The sequence below is a fragment of the Leopardus geoffroyi genome, chromosome C2, assembly GCF_018350155.1.
Source record: "Leopardus geoffroyi isolate Oge1 chromosome C2, O.geoffroyi_Oge1_pat1.0, whole genome shotgun sequence".
Taxonomy (NCBI): Eukaryota; Metazoa; Chordata; class Mammalia; order Carnivora; family Felidae; genus Leopardus; species Leopardus geoffroyi.
The window spans coordinates 33741032-33758969 of NC_059333.1; the positions used below are offsets into that span (position 1 = coordinate 33741032).

Here is a 17938-nt window from a genome sequence, read left to right on the forward strand (position 1 = left end):
AATTCAAAGGCCACTATTAATTTTCACTTGCAAAAATTCACAAAGAATCATTTTTTATATATTTTAAACCCATTATTAGCTTCTCAGTTAAAAACATGAAGTCCCTTTAAGTAACGTAGCGAATTCACTGAAAAGGTGCTCTAACTACTACTAGTTTAGAATGCCCTAAGAATATTCTGTCCTAGGTTCTCAAGCACATTTTTACTTCTGAAAATAAGGGCTACAGGAAGCAAATGTTATTTAGAACTTTTAATACGCATGGATTTTAATAGAACAAACATATGATTAAGAAAATGATGAAAGTATGAAAAATGAAGACTTTTAAGGCTCTTCTCCTTGAAGGTATGAACATACCATTGTTTGATGTCTGATTTAATAGAAATGAAAAGCATTTTCTTAGATGATATGTGAGAGCAAATTAAAGTGTTTTCGACTTCCCAAATGAAAATAAAAATCTCTGAATTTTTTTTTCAACGTTTATTTATTTTTTTTTGGGACAGAGACAGAGCATGAACGGGGGAGGGGCAGAGAGAGAGGGAGACACAGAGTCGGAAACAGGCTCCAGGCTCTGAGCCATCAGCCCAGAGCCCGACGCGGGGCTCGAACTCACGACCGCGAGATCGTGACCTGGCTGAAGTCGGACGCTTAACCGACTGCGCCACCCAGGCGCCCCAAAAATCTCTGAATTTTTTGATAAAACTTTTAATACTTTAAGCTATTAAGATTTATATGGCTTTCCGTGTTATCTTTCATGTATAAAAAAATTGTGGTTTCTTTGTGTATTCCCATACTTCACAGTGTCACAAGTTGGGGATTTATATACATATTTTTTAATAATATAAATGCTGTTCTATGAGAAAATATATTCATATGCTAGGATACGTGATTAAGTATTTCTGATAAAAATCAAAACAATATTTTTAATGAATTTATTGAATTGCACTTTAGAAGATTCAGACTGAATGAATATTACTTTGCAGCATTTATTTGTATGAAGTCCACTGTGGTTTGCTTCTCATATATCCCGGGTATTGTGGAAATCCTAACATTTGTTTAGGATAACATTATTTAGTTTTAATCAAAAGTCCTCATGAGTTTTGAGACTTGAATGGGTCCAACTGGGAGAAATGAGAAACAGCAATATTTCATGTCAAAACTACAAAAGAAAAAATAATTCAAAGATACTGTACTAATTTATAATATCAGATAATATGCTTAGTACTAAAAGGTAAAGTTCATACAACCTGAAAGTCGATATATTGAAAATATGCTATGCCATACAGTGAGTAGTTTTAAAATAATACGAGCATTAAAAAAATAGCAAATATATAGGAGATATATTTAGTAAGGCAATGTTCACATGTGATACTTTATTAACCCCCAATTCTGCATGCTTGTATTTGTTTTATTATTATTTTTGTTATTAATCCTTTTTAGATATGAAATCAAGATAAAAAGAATTAAAAAACTAGCCCATGTCACCAAGCTAATGTGAGCAGTGTAATTTAATGAAGGCAGAAAATACCTTTAAATCCCTATTCTCTACCTAGAAAATAAACTCCAGAAATATGAGGGTCTTTGTTGCTCTTGTTTATTCATGATGTTCATGCTCCTTGAGCACAGGCCACACGCAAGGGAGACACTCAGAAGACTTTAGTTGAATGATTCCACATGTGTCCGTTGGACACTTCAATTGCATTCTTTCTCTTGTAGAGCAATTGAGTTATTAATGACACCTACTACGTTGAGTGATAAGAATTATGTAAGATATTACCAGAAATGCATTTAGTAATGCTCTCTTAGTTAAGTTTGAAACAACTTGATACATTAATTCTGGGTATGTATTTTGATAGTAGATTCCCACTTTTATCTAAAGACATGCCTAAAAATTAATTCTAGATCCCAGGTCAGGCTAAAATAATACATTTAAGCAGATTTCTCACCAGTAATATTCACATTATAAAAGAAAATCCCTCTTTGGCCTATGATATAGGCAAACAGTGGATTCTGACAAAAATCATGAATATTAGTAAAAATTAGCTATGTGATACTAAACTGTTAAGTACTTTACCAACATTAACGCTTTTATTTCTTCTCCTTTTACAATCTCGTAGATACATAAAAACCATTTAAAAAAATTAAGAATGTACTTATTTAAATTATAAACCCAAATTATTATTTTAATATTTAATTATATGGAAATCATTATTGTGATATTTTACATTATTTAATCTTTGAAATCTAGTGTGTATTTTATACTCACAGAACATTTCAATTGAGATGTTAAATTTTCATAGAGAAATTAGATTAGCTTTCATAAAATTTATTTGAAAAATTAGAGTTATTTACTCAGAATGTTCCAAATATACTTAAAAGTTTTCTAATAACTGAATGGAATATTAGTTTTGAAGTTCAGACAACATATTAATAGAGAACAAGGAAACAGGAAAACATGATGCTTAATAAACATATTTTAAAGGAATAAATTCATTTATGACCTTTTATTTTTATTTTATTTTTTTTTCGACGTTTATTTATTTTTGGGACAGAGAGAGACAGAGCATGAACGGGGGAGGGGCAGAGAGAGAGGGAGACACAGAATCGGAGACAGGCTCCAGGCTCTGAGCCATCAGCCCAGAGCCTGATGCGGGGCTCGAACTCACGGACCGCGAGATCGTGACCTGGCTGAAGTCGGACGCTTAACCGACTGCGCCACCCAGGCGCCCCCATTTATGACCTTTTAAAAGATATCTGTAACTTAATAGAACTAGAATTTCTCAATTTTCTGTGTCCTTTCATATAAACTATTTATATTAATATTTTCTAAGGAGCAACAATTTTGCTTCATCTGATTTATTCAGACTAAATCTTTCACCAAATTATACATAGGAAATTAGTTTGGTGATTCTTATATAAATCAATATGCCCCTAAACCAATTCATCATATATATATTTTTTAATAGATAGATGCATTTTCTGAGACTGTGTGTGTGTGTGTGTGTGCACGCGTGTGCATGCACGCACACGCGCATATTGGAAGGTGCTTGTTAGGACTCTAAAAAGGAAAAACTAAAATAGATGAATGTGTTACTAGGGGTTAGGCTGTAAAATACACATGTTGAACAAGAAAACATAGATTCACATTTGATAATCTTTTTTTTTCCCCATTAAGAATTGTCTATCTCTGCAATAATTTAGTAGCAAATGCTATAATAACGTATGGACATGGAAAAATGAGCACATATTTTTAACCTGTCCAAAAAAACTGATAAAAGTTAATGTAGGAGACACAACTAATTCACATTAATTATTTTAGATTTTGCTATTATTGATTATTGTGTTCAAGGCATCTTTGAATCTAACACTCAATTGCAATGGTGTCAAATTTGACACTGAGCCAAGTCTGATCTCATTTTTCCAGGCTTTGCATGATTATATCCTAAACACATAATTCATTTGTTTGTTCTATTTTAACATCGTAAAAAGATGATGAGTTTTGAAATTTGAGTGAGTGTATGGTTGTTGATTGACAAGTGAAGATTGAAATTATAACAAGTTTGCTTTATAATTTGGTGAATTTGTTCAAACATTGCCATCTGTTTTTGCAGGGAAACCAAGAACAATCTCTCAGATACAAATTGATTCTGCTTGGTCACTCAGCTGGTGGAACATAGGGGTAATTTCCAGAGAGATGATTGTTCATTTACTTAAAAATTTCCTCATTCTTAGGCAAGTGATCATTCCAGAGGCAATACACTACTCACAAGTCTGTGTACAGTCTGATATTTCTCAACTGATTCAAAATGGAACTCTTGTCTCTGAGCTACTGGCTTTCAAGTAGAATCCAATTATACACCTTTCACTTTTTATAAAAGTCTCAGTGAGATTTTAAAGATCAATATAACTCCAAGGCAGAACAAAAAGAGGGTAAAAACTATTATTTTAACTAAAGATATAATAACACAAATACTTATTTAAAAATTATAATCATTTAGCAACTACTATGCTAAATTCTGGTGGTTGAAAGGTACCGTACATTTGGCTTATTTTTTAACTCTTCCCTGAATAGACTAAAAAGAATCTTTTTTTGATTTTTGAAAACTACATAAAATAGAACAAAGTCTATAATTAGAATCTATGTCTTTTCTCTAAAAGGCAAGATAATGTCATTTGGAACTGTTAAATTAATTAAACCAAAAGGCCATTGGTCTGTTCTAATGCCTTTAGTAGTCTGCAAAAGCTGCAAATGTTGTAAGATAACGAAATCAAAACCTAAGGACAGACAATTAGGCTTTCCGAAATAAGGCAATCTATATGCTATAGCCAATTATATAATTTCCTTATTTTGCTTCGACTTTTTTATAAAAGTCTTTCCTCTAATTTCTGTGGGTGGAACTTGCCCCTAATCACTTGTGGTTTGACACTGCCTTATTAGAGTTGATTCTTTGCTAATCTAAACTCTTGAAATTTTTAAGAGGCTTCAGTTTATCTTTTAACAGAACTGAGATTCTTTGAGAAAGATAATAATGTACTCATTCAGTTTCCAACAGATACTTTGTAAATATTTGTTGAATGGAGGAAACAATTAAATTGAAATAAATTGAGTAGAATTGAAATGAGTATATTATCTATAAATGTAAAACTTCTTTATATCAATGGGATTGTAAATATTAAAAAAAGAGATAATTTAGTAAAATACTTGTAGTATATATTAGAGGAATTTTTTTAATCTAAGGATGTCTTTGCAAATCAATAAGAAAAAAAAATCAGCACTTCCATTGAAATAAAAAAGAATATGGACAAAGATAATGGCTTGTGAATTATTTACAAGTGACAAATATTTTCATTCCTATGAATAACCAAAAAAAAAAAGGAAAAATTAAAAGAATACAATATACACATGATTTCAATTAGTGTATTACAAAATAGGGAAACCAAAAGTTTTCTTGTATCCCTTCCAATCCACCTGTTCTCTCTCCAGCCAAAGATGACTCCTGATCTGTTTCTTATCTCTACAGATTGTATTTTTTATAATTTTATAAAAATGATTCTGTAAAGAATATTTTCTTTGGCTATCTACTGTCACTCAGTGTAATAATTTTAAGATTCACTCACATTATAGACTCATTTTTCTTATATATTTGTATATATTATGTGTAAAGACTTTCAAAAACACTATTGGACATGACAATATATATTTATATTCACATATTGTATATAAATTATGTATATTAAACCATATTCATTTATATGTTCTTAGTAACTGTCATTTCCACTGGAGTAAAATCAAGGTGGAGTCAGATTTTTTCAGTGACATTCACTTTTTTAATTTAGCTATTAGCTTAAGAAGTAGTTTTTGGCACATAGTAGACAATAAATACTTGTTAAACAATCATCAGTGTCTGTATTTATAAAACATTTTATACATATCTGATGCTTTTTTTAAGATACATTCCAAAACATGAGGGGCGCCTGGGTGGCTCCGTTGGTTATTCGTCCGACTTTGGCTCAGGTCATGATCTCATGGTCCATGGGTTCCAGCACCACCTGGGGCTCTGTGCTGACAGCTCAGAGCCCAGAGCCTGCTTCACATTCTGTGTTTCCCTCTCTCTCTGCCCCTACCCGCTTACACTCTGTCTGTCCCTCTCTCTCAAAAATCAACATTAAAAAACATTAAAAGAAAAGATACTTTCAAAACATGAAATTGTAGATTTCAAAAGGTAGGACCATCTCTTCACTAATGGATGGATAAACAAAATGTGATAAACCCATACATGACAACTTTTTTAAAAAATATTTGTTTTTAGAGAGAGAGAATGTGTGAGTGAGTGAGTGGGGGAGGAGCAGAGAGAAAAATGGGACAGAGGATCTGAAGCAGGCTCTGGGCTGACAGCAGAAAGCCTGATGTGGGGTTCAAACTCACAGACCTTGAGATCAGGACCTGAGATCATGACTTAAGTCAGGCACTTAACCGAGCCACCCAGGCTCCCCATGACAATTTTTAGATAAAGTGGGAGTTAAGTAGAAAAGTAGCAGGACATACACATTTAAGATATCCTAAGTTTGCTTTGAAGAATTTTTGTGTGGGGTATGTGCAAGGGATTGCTATCTACTAACTGTTATCTATTCTCTGTCTATTGCCTATTTATTTATTTTTTTTCTCTGAGAAACCGGATATACAATTAACCATACTGTTGTAACCAAATGACACTATGTTAGCCATGCTCATTCTGTTGATCAGATGTTACAATGATTAATGGAAATTGTGCTTTATTACTTTCCTTTTTACCGTCTTTTATGTTCTTTTCATTTTCTACAGTGAAATCAGTTACATTTATAGTCACAAAATTCAGGCCATTTAAATTGAGTTTACTCAAATATACAGTTGTATTTTCATTTCTTTGGAAGTTGAAGTGTGACTTGCAATTATTTGAGTTTGATTGTAACTAAAACATTTGTAATGTCTATCCACAAGATAAGGGATAGAGATGACCAATAAATAAGAAAAATATTTCATCTCCTTTAAACTCCAAGAAGCACAAAATCAGGTTAAATAATAATGAACTACTAGTTTACCTTACCAAATTGGGAGTAATAAGATAAATGTAATTCTTTTGTTATATGATTGTTATTTCTGTGATATTTATAATACTTACATTTTTAATTATTATGCTTCTTAGAATGTAGTCAGAAAAACTGGAAAATAATTTACTAGTGATGTTTATATTGCTTGGTTAAAAAAAAAAAGAAACAAAACATGTATGTGTAAGAAAATGTTGAAAATCACGATCTCTGATAGATGAGGTGTTGATTATTCCATTTTCTTCTGCATGACAATGTATTTATTATTTTATTGGGAAAGCTTATAAAGTTGATATGCTGTGGTGAATTAGGGGACAAAGACCTAAAATTTAGCTTAATAGCTTTATTTCTTTTGTATTGCCTACATGAACGCCTTTTCAATATATTATTCTAAGACTACTCCCACTGTGTTTCACGCATCAGTGTCACCAAAAACTGATTCTATCTCAGATTATTTTCTGTTATGTAGCAACATATTTCCATCTCAAAGACATTGTTAGACATTCTACAATGTGAGGGTAAAATAGTTCCTCTTCTATTTACTGATATGAATACCCAAATGTCTCCAATGTGTGATTTTCCCCAAGTTGCTTATCCTCTGCAAGTCTCATTTTTTCACCTATGAAATGAAGCCATGGCTAGCATGCCTAAAAATTAAAAGTAATTAAATAAATAAATAGTTTGTATTATTTTAATTATAGCTAAAGTTTATTGGATAGCCACCACATGTCAGAAAAAAAGGTTAAAGGCTTTGAAAGAATTATTTCACTGAATTCTAATTGGCAATATTTTAGTTAGAAATCCCACTTTACAGGTTAAAAATACTATATCAAGATATTTTGTGTTTTCCCCAGTAAGAGAGTCCTTAAAAGATAAAACCAGGATTAAATCTCATATAGTCTAATCTGAGTTCTTTTGTTTTTAGCCTCTCACTAAAGTTTCAACAAAGGCCTGGTTCTCAACATGGAACATGCACCCATTTAGACTGGGAGTCATTTGTAGTGCTTTCTGGACTTCTTGGCCTGGAGTTTTATTTATCTATTTTAGTCATAATCATATCATTGTTGACTTATGGAAAAATAACATTAGTGGTACTTTTATGCAGAAAATAATAGGGACCATCGCTACAATTCTAATTTAGCTATTTGTGGAAATTGATTCAAACTGGACACACAAACGTGACAAGCCCTAATAAGCAATCTAAGGATAGTTGTAATGAATTTAGCTTCCCTGAGCATCCAGTTTTGCTTGACATTGTAAATACTTCACATTTTCCCTTTAATTGTCATGGTGGTTAATTTTGTGTTAACTTGGCTAGATAATATTATCTCAGTTTTTTTTGTAAAACACTATTCTAGATATTGTTGTGAAGATATTTTGTAGATGTGATTAACATTTATAATCAGATGACTTTAAGTAAAGCAGATTATTCTCTGTAATGAGGGTGGGTTTCATTCAAGTAAGTTTAAAACTTTAAGAGCAAAAACTAAACTTTCCTAGTAAAGAAGGAATTCTGCTTTAAGACTATCATAGAAATTCTGTCTGAAATTCCAGCCTACTAGTCTATCCTGTGAATTTCAGGCTTGCTGGCCTTCACAATGACATGAGCCAATTCTTTCTATTTTTAATCTCCATCTCTGTCTGTCTATTGATATATCTATCTATCCTATTGACTCTGTTTCTTTGGAGAGTCCTAAAATACTATTTTATAAGACTAGCAATAGTAAACCTAGTCAAATAGCTGATCCAATTTGTCTTGATAAGCAAAATAATACAAACAAAATAGATCAATAATAAACAAAAAAGTAATTAAAGTACTCAGCTTTTCTATATGACTTGTGAAATGATGCTTTATAAACCATATAATATACTAGCTTACTTGACATGGATTAATGAAGTCACATAACATTATAAGCTCTTGGGTTTTTCCTTCGTTCTTTGTTGTAGAATTACAGGGACATCCAATTGAAAGCACACTAGTTCGACAGCTTTTGAATATAGCTCTTCATTTCTGAACTGTATTTTACCTTTACAATGAGGAAAGTTGCCTGGCTGGCTCCTAAGATTCTGAGTATTTCATGTATGATACACTGAGTAATGGAAAAACAATTGTTTGTTTCTATCCCTGCTACTACTATTGAATATGTATATAAATGCTCACTTTGTGAATGTCTGAAAAAATATATTTACTTCTTTAGAAAAACAATCACTTTAGAGGAACAACTAAATTTCTCTTTGAATTTGACCTAGAAATGTTTTAAAGATCATATAAAAAATATCAGCTCATATTTCTCACTCAAGACTTGTCTATGTTTCTATCCTAGTGAGTTTTGTTACTTGAATTAAATCCCTGAGAAGTTATTTCAGAAATCTTCATACTTGTCAACACCAAAGAAAATAAATGTAATGGAATTAGCAAGAATTAATTACTAATTTTATTTCTAATTGATAATCAAATCCAGTGCCATGTCCTGAGAACTTCTGACATTTTTCCTTTTCTTTTATTCTTGTAAACATTATAGTTAAAATTTTAATAACTAAGGATGATATATGGAGTGAAACCCCTTAAGTATTAGTGATACCATCATAAAAACTGATAATCTGTGACATCTAATACTCAGAGTTATCACAAATTATTAAATGGGAAAACTAGCTCTATATGTTTAAAAAACATTATATTTTGAACTTCCTTTTAATACCTGTTATACTTAATGGTCTGTCATCATTTCATTATAAATCCAATAAATGCAATGCATATAACTCATTTTGATCATCCCTTAATTGAAACTTATTATATTGGTTTAAGTCTATCTTTTAGGTAGACATGGAACACTTTCTTTCCCTTGAGCAACATTATTTAAAAATTAAATTGAAAAAGACCCCCCCCAAGTTCCTAATGACACCTTAGTATTTTCTAGAGATTATAAAGCACAAATAGAGAATATTTTTAAGAACATCACTTTCTTGGTATTTGCTAAGTCCAGTGAACTTATTTAAATGCAAGTGAGAATGACCTATGCCCTTCCAAAAAGGTCTTTGATGCATAGACATTGGCCTGCAGGCAGCTAACAGAGAACTCCGCTTGTCTGCCCTGATAAAGTATAAATTCATTGGAAGCACACAGTTATATTATCAACAATGAATAAACAAAACTAACCAGTGAGCACTATTGTTGTTTCTGTAGAAGTGTGCATTTCAAAGAAAGAGAACTGTTCTAAAGATATTTTGAAGTCTTGTCTTTTGAAATAAAGATCACTGTTCAAGAGAGAGTAAATTCATTGATTATCATAGAAACATTAGAATGTCCATTTAGAGCACAAGAGCATTTCATAAGCTCTATAAAATGAAATGATCTTTTCCTCTAGACCTTCAGCTGTACTCTAAAGCCAAGTTTTCTCAATTCTAAATGATTATTATAAATTATTCAAATTTTAACAATATTGCAAAACATGAAAAATATAAGCTTTGACATGAATATTATATTTTCAAACACTGTTAAACAAACTGACCAAGAAAACAGAGCAAGTTCCAACAATTATTTTTTTCCCAGGTGAGATGTGTCACAAGAACACAATAATCTCTATGTGACATTTATTTTATTTTGTATGATGCTACAGAACATGCTATAATTATATGTCAGTCTACATCCAAGATTTTAAGCTGATACAGATTTTAAGAGACATATTTAATCCATAACCACATACTCAAGAAAAACGAAAATTATATAATTAAATAGAGGCATGGGTAAATGTACTTTTTTCTATATTTTTATCAACTTACTTACAGTCAAGATCTATTGGTAGCCATTAGCAATCATGTCACTCTTTCCTTTTATTCTTGTAAAATGAACTTTTTGTAGTTACTCTGACTTATTTTCCTGATGCTTGGGAAATAACTCCAGTTACACCCAGACACATTTAATGGGTGACTGCATTTAATTACAACATCTCTAATTTTAAAATTTACATTCTGGATTATAACTCTTTTTATTCAATAAAGGGTCACATATTTTCTATTTTATCTCTAAAATATCTCCAGTGCGTTTGTCTTTCTCCTTCCACACAACACCATTGAAATTCAGTCTCTTAGGTCTCTGGCATAAAATTCTGGGGTGCGTTTCTTGTCTATTTCCCTGCCTCTAGAATATTTACTTCCCTAATTTTTCCCCAAACTGAAAATTACCTTCATAACATGTACATGTAACAATTTACTTTCTATGTAAAAATTACTCAACAACTATGAATTACTGCTTAACTAGACTTAAACTATATTCCTAAATTGCCTTTCCCACCTAACTTTGAAAGATTTGCTTTTTAAAGAGGCACGTAGTCCCCTAAATTTTTTATCAAGCCCTTTTTCTTCTCTATGTATTTTCTCATCTATACTCTGTGTCTAAAGTTCATGGTTTCTGACTCTACTTTCAGCAATCTTATGCCTTTTGGTCATGCTACCCGAAGTATAGACAAGTGAGAATAATAGTGTGGACTAGATTACAACATTTTAGCTTGTTTTTAAATGCTGTAACCTATTCTGGCCAGTTATTCACCAAAGTCTTCCTATTCTCCCTATGAAAGTACCATTAGAATATACCTCCCTCCCCTCTTACAGTCAGATGTGGCCATGTGATGAGTTCTGGCCATGGGAATGTGGACAGAAGTAAGTTTTCTGATTTTACAACCCAATACATATGATTTGACATATAGCTCCATGCTCTCTGTTCATCTCCATGCCCGGACGCAGAGTGCCAATAAGGGGCTCTGAGGTCCTAGGTAATAGCAGCCCCCCCTGGATGAACCAAGAATAAAGTTTTCAATGATTGCCTAAAACAAAGCCCCCCTACAAACTGGTATAAACCTAACACAAATGCATAAATCTTTATTGTGTTAATGCACTGAGAGTTTCATTACACCAACCAGTAGCTTTCCCTGAACTATAAAAATGCCCAGCACCACATTTGGCAGATAGTGCTACTAAAGATTCTACTGAACATGTATGTTTGATAATTCCTCTACATGAACTCATGAGTATTGCTGAAACAAACTCGAGTAAAAACTAGAAGATAGAAAGCCTATTTTCTCACTTAGTCTCTATCTGGATCCCTATCCATACCTACATATTTTTAATATATCCATTTTCTTAAAGGCCATGATATGCATCTACTCTAGTATATGCAATTTTTCATATATTTAATAATAGTTTTGTTATGAAATTTCAAATCATATATTGATTCTGTCCCTTTACTTGAACTATATGTTATTATTTATATAGAAAGAGTTTATAGCCAGAGTTTGCATGAGTAAAAATTTCACCTCATAATTTTCCATCTTAACTTTGCTGTGCCTCAAATTCACCAACTTCAACAACCATAGATTCGGTAGAGATTAGTAGTACATTGAAGAAGATATATAAAGAATGGTTACTATCATTGAAATTGGTAACTAATATGTGACAACTTACTTTATTTTAACTTCATAAGCAAGTGGATGTGAGCAAATGAGACTGCTTTGATACAATAATAAACACTTTAGTTTTGTTATAAACATAGTGATATATTAATAACACAACAGATGTATTATGAAACCCCAGTTGGTACAAAGCACTGTACTGATTAATTTAAAAGAATGTGTTTCAAAATAAAGCTTCAACCACATGTAAGATATTTAATTCTTCTGATTTAAATTTCCAATTTCCAATTTTCAATTTACATCAATACTCATATTTTGGAGTTACTGCTTTCAGATTATATGAAGAAATTTTATTTAGAACACATGATGCTGTGCCCGGCACACACCAGGCTTTAACAAATGTTGGTTCCTTCATCCTCTTCACTGAAGCCTTTGGCTCTGTTGTCCAGGTCTCCCTTCCAAGGCAGTGTCCATTTCTTCCACATTCCTATCTCATTTCTGTCTCACAGGAAAATTCAAATTCTCTAAATACCATCTTTCCAACTAGTATCACAGAACAAAGTTAGTCCATAAATATCTACTCATATAACATGAGCCTATTTAATGATGACTAAATGTATTGATCTCTTGTGTTAGTGTATTGGAGTTCTTGCTATTTACTAGCATAAAACTGTCTTTAAAGCCGTATCATTTTCCCATTAAAAAATGAAACAACTACTAGCTATACAGCATTTTCTAAGTGCAAGGCACTGTTCTAATTACTTTACATATATTGACATTTTTAAGTATACCCCGAATCCTGTGAGATCAGCAAAGTTTCTCAGTTCCTCTAAAGGGCAAGTTTGGATTTCTGTTTTCAATAGATTTTTTTTCTCCTAAGACACTGGCTAAACATTCTGACTGTATGGAATAAAGTAATAGCTCGTATAATTTTAAAACATCTTTTTAAGTATATCGACAAGATGGCCTGAAAGTAAGGATATATCATGCCCCAAATGCAATGAAACTGACAACACTAGAAGATAAACACAGATATCAAACAATCCTCAACCTGAGGACTTTCACTGAACTTTGGATATATTAAGCTTCTGTTGAGTCACTGAATTGGGAAAAGAGAATAAAATCTAGGGATGTATAAGCCAGGGAATCTAGTAGGACAACACTGCATAAAACTGAGATTCCGGAGGATACATATTTAACATAAGAATGAGTGAGAATTTCTAGGTACACTGGAAGAAAATACAAAGACAATCTGCCTCTCTCTCCTTGACACTGAGTAAAAAGAAAACATATATATATATATATGTATATATATATATATATGTATATATATATATATGTATATATATATATATACCCTCTAGAATCATATCCCCATGATGTCCTTCACCCCCATTGTTGCAGTAAATTCACACACACACACACACATACACACACACAAAACGTGAGATTCAAAACAAAGCAAGAATGTCCACCATTTCAAGTCATTACTGAAACATGACATGAAAAGAAAATATAAAGCACACAGTTTGGAAAAGAAAAAGTAAACAAACTTATTTACAGAAAACATGACTATGTATGCAGAAAATCATAAGTAATCTACAAAAGAGCAATTAGATCTAATAAGCCAATATAGTAAGATTGCAGGATAACTAGTCAACATACTAAAATCAAATACATTTCTATATGCTATTGGCAAATACTCTAAAAATAAATCTATTAAGTGACATCATTTACACTAACATAAAAATAAAGTTTTAGAAATAATTTAAGAAAATAGGTCATGATTGTATTTAAAATCAAGATTTGGTATCGGCAGTGTTAAGTTTTTTTTTTTTTTCTCTCTGTAATTTTGAGTATATCTATTGTTCATCATTAAATAAAAAAGAAATATTATAATATGGAGAAAACTTCAACCATTTGTTACTAAACTATAATGCAAGGCTCAATATTCAGACCTGAGCTCCAATTTTGCTTCATACTGAAGGCTTTCATGGTTACCGAATTTGGTGAAGTTCCACAAACACAACATACACACATGCATGCTAGTAACTCTCTATGGAGCTTGTCACATTAATGGCTCTCGATTAACACAATACCTGATAACCATGCCCTTGTGTAGCCCCCTCCCATATTGGCTCTGAACTTCACCATAGAATTGTATAAGCCAATGGGACGATCAGCAAATTTGACACAAAGAGATTTAATAATCCTTATACACGGGAACTTGCCCTCTTTTTGCGTTGTGACCATCATGTAAAGAAGAACTGACAAACTTATTGGGGAGGCCCTTTCAAAAGCCATCAGTAACTTCTAGACATGTGAATGAAGCGATGTTGAACTTTCAGCCTCAGCCAAGCCACTACCTGAGTATAGTTGCATAAGGGACCACAGATGACACCAAATGATCAACTCAGCTCAAATTATCAATCCAGCAAATCAGAGCAAGTAATAAGAGTAACTTTAAACCACTAAGATTGAAGGTGATGTGATACATGACAATCTGTAACTGATACACACTGTGTAGTTTTATTTTCTTCGTGGAAGCAAATACTATCTTGAAATGTCAAGTTTATTAACGTATTTATGTATATATTTACTTTATCTTGTGTACTGATTTTCCTCAATAGAATATAAGCTTTATAATATGTGAAGCCTTATCTATCTGGCTCACTATTGTATTTACATGACCAGGAATATTTAGGGTACATCTTAGATATTTAAGCAATATTTTAACTTAATTTGAATAAATAAAAGTGCCTTTATTCCAAAGGATTCCTGGCAATTTATTTCTCTGGAATAGAGCTTCGACTGTCATATTCTGTTGCTCAACTCCAGTGAGTATCAGAAATATAGAACAGGCATGTTCAAAACTCTTACTATAAAAAAAAATAATAAATTAACTTGAAAACACTACATATAACTATATAATATATATAATACATATAATATATAATGTCTTATCTATAATACATACAATATACATGTTTAATACATATAATACATAACAGTGTATGCTATGAATATATTATACAACCATAATAATATAATAAACAAATAACATAAGAAAAGTCAACAAGCAACATGCTACCAAATAACATTTTAAAAGCCTTTAATTCATGTATATTGGGTTAAGATGGAGGAGAAGCTGAGTAAACTTTTCTTGTTGAATTTGATGGCTAAATCTATGATTGAGTGCTAATCCCAGGATTACCAAAAGTTATTATAAGGGTCTTTGTGAAGTCCTAATAAGTAGCACCGTTCTAAATTACCTGATTTTTGATTGATTTGAGAAGTAAGATTAAGTTGTAATAGGTGGAGGCCAAATTAGCAGTTTACTGATAAAGGTATTTTTGAATATTAGCTTTTATGTAGGCTGAAAGGATTTGCTTTATATAACAAAATTGCCAGGATTGTGCATGTTTACTTATAGTATGTACTCAGGACAGGCATGAACAAATACACAAACACATCTCATGGAGGCATTTGGCCAGGATTTATGATCTGAAATAAGAGAAGAGAACCCTTGATCCCAGTAATTAGTTACTCCCAATACAAAAAATGAAGAAATTAGTGAAGAAAGTTCCATTTACTTCCTTAAATAGGGAATTTCAGGTGACACTCAAAATACTCTGGACAGAAAGGGACAGAAAGAGGGCAGTCATCTCAACCTGTTTAATCTCTCTTCGTATGGAGAGAAAAATCAGGTATAAAGGGACAAGATCTCCTTCACATCACTCAGTTATTTTCCTTTGGAAATTTTTAGTCTCTTGCCAAGTAGGAATAGAGTAATGTCATTTCTTTATGGGGACAATTTTGCTCCCACCTTTATAAGGTCAAACAGCGCATTCATTGAACTAAATCAAAAGTCTCTGCACCTAAGACTGAAAGTTAACTCATTCATTCATTACTCAGTACAAACCCTCTCCTTTTCATGGAATTTTTAGAGAGAAATTCGATGCCAAATATCAAATGCCATAGCAAATTCAAACCCAATGATGTTAATTTTAAAGGAATTAAAGTCAAAAATAAAAGTATTTGACCCTTGTCAGTTATATTCTAAATAAACTACATTATAAAATTCATCCTTATCTATTCACTGAATCTTGAATCTGAGTTAGAGGAGTTCTTGATGTAGAAGCAGAGTGGGGTCTCTCAGCAGTTAGAGAGCTCTCTTATAAGAACAGCAAACAAAAATCAGGATCTCAGAAAAAGTGTTATCCCAGTACAAAATCCCTAGTGAGTCTTATGTTTAAGGAGTATAATGAGTTAGACACACAAAACTATTAAAACCTAGATCTCCACACTTCACATTTAGAAAACAAAACAATCTCCAGGTTCTAGAGCAGATATCTCACGGGAAATTATTTTTCCCAGAATTCAGTTCTAACCTTAAATGTCACTTCACCAGGATACTTTTTATTTGTCTAGAATGCATGACCTAACCTGTATACTTGAACTTAAGCGGGAAAAATCTCGGCAAGTTTTTTTTTTCATTGTGCATTTACCAGAACTTGAGGACGGAAGGAATGGAGAGGAAAAGGTATCTGTCTATAATGAATATCTTTTTCTAAGAAAATCATATTTGGTACACTATTGTTTTCTTCAAAATTTAGAAATTTGAAATGCTGGAAGCCCCAGTCAACCATTCTGTATATTAAACTCTTTGTATGTTCTTTGTGAGCCCTTCAATGTTTGCATTTGAATGTTGCTTTTCTGGTGAGTGCTGCTGCTGAATATGGCCATCATTATCTTGTCTGCAAGCACTTGTAGTCCTGTGCCACAGTTTCTTCATAACTATTTTATAATTTTACATATGCATCAGCAATTTATGAGGGAGCTTGTTTCCCTAGAGTCTTGCCAACAGAGTCTGTCATCACAAATTGGATTTTGAGACAAAATAATTCACTAGACATGATCAGTTTAAAGTTGTATTTCTCTTATGGGTAAGTTTGAACATCCTTTAATATATTGAAGGGCCTGCCATATTTCTATTTTCCATGATATGTCTGTTTATACTTGCGGTTCAATTATTACCAGATTTTTTCGTTTCAAATTTTAGAAGCACTTTAAATCGTCTCTTAGCTCTGTGTGATTTAAATTGAAAATACTTTTTCTTCTGTTTTCCATTTATTTTGTTTTTGTTATTATTATTACTATTGCCAAAAAGGTGTTAAAATATATTTATTAAGATATCGTTTTACATGGCATTAAACTTTTTAGTGTAAAATTCCATAGGTTTTGATAAACTCATACAGACATGTAACCACTACCACCATCAAGGTAGAGAAGAGTTTCATAACCACTTGATAGACATTGAAAGTCTCGCACAATTTCAGGTAGGACTGACTTCACAGGGGAGCTATTATTATATGACTCGAAATTAACCAAAGTCAAAGTAACCTCTCTACATTCTAAAATCTGATATTGAAGGCCTCATTCTGGCCTGTCAAAAATTCACTAGGTTTTATTATTTTCCACAAATACTACTTCTTTTTTCTTTGCTACTCATATTCTCAACCCGTGCACTAGAATATGGGTTTTTGTGGATTTTTTTTTGAGGGGATAATATCTTTCAATAGTCTTGATACTGACTGATTGATATATTGTCCCTAATTACATTTTATTCCTTTGAATCCCTCTGAAATCTGAAACAGCTGTGACCCTTGTGGAGCTAATGGGGATAAATAAAATGTGTTTTACTCTTGTGTGACTTTTCTTCTTGTTTCACATCACATTCTTTCTAATACAGATTTATCAGCCCTTCACACATGAAAATAATAACTCTAGATGGAGAGTCAGGAAAATACCATCCCTCAGATGAGTGGGTATTTGAGTGACTGACCTTTACAGGATCTGGCCAAGCAAGAAGATGATTCATGTATGCATTTAGTGGGTTTAGTTAGGGGTCATGAAACACATTCCATGAATTGTTGGCTTTTTCCCAGTGA

General features: G+C 32.2%; 1 long non-coding RNA gene across 1 annotated transcript; it reads right to left on the bottom strand.

The window, feature by feature from the left end:
• Positions 1–915: 915 nt before the first annotated feature.
• On the bottom strand, positions 916–17931 carry LOC123576064. The gene is made up of 2 exons (XR_006701144.1): positions 17833–17931; positions 916–1118 (listed from the first exon to the last, which is right to left on the bottom strand). It is a non-coding gene; the product is annotated as an uncharacterized LOC123576064 (long non-coding RNA).
• Between the last annotated feature and the right edge of the window lie 7 nt (positions 17932–17938).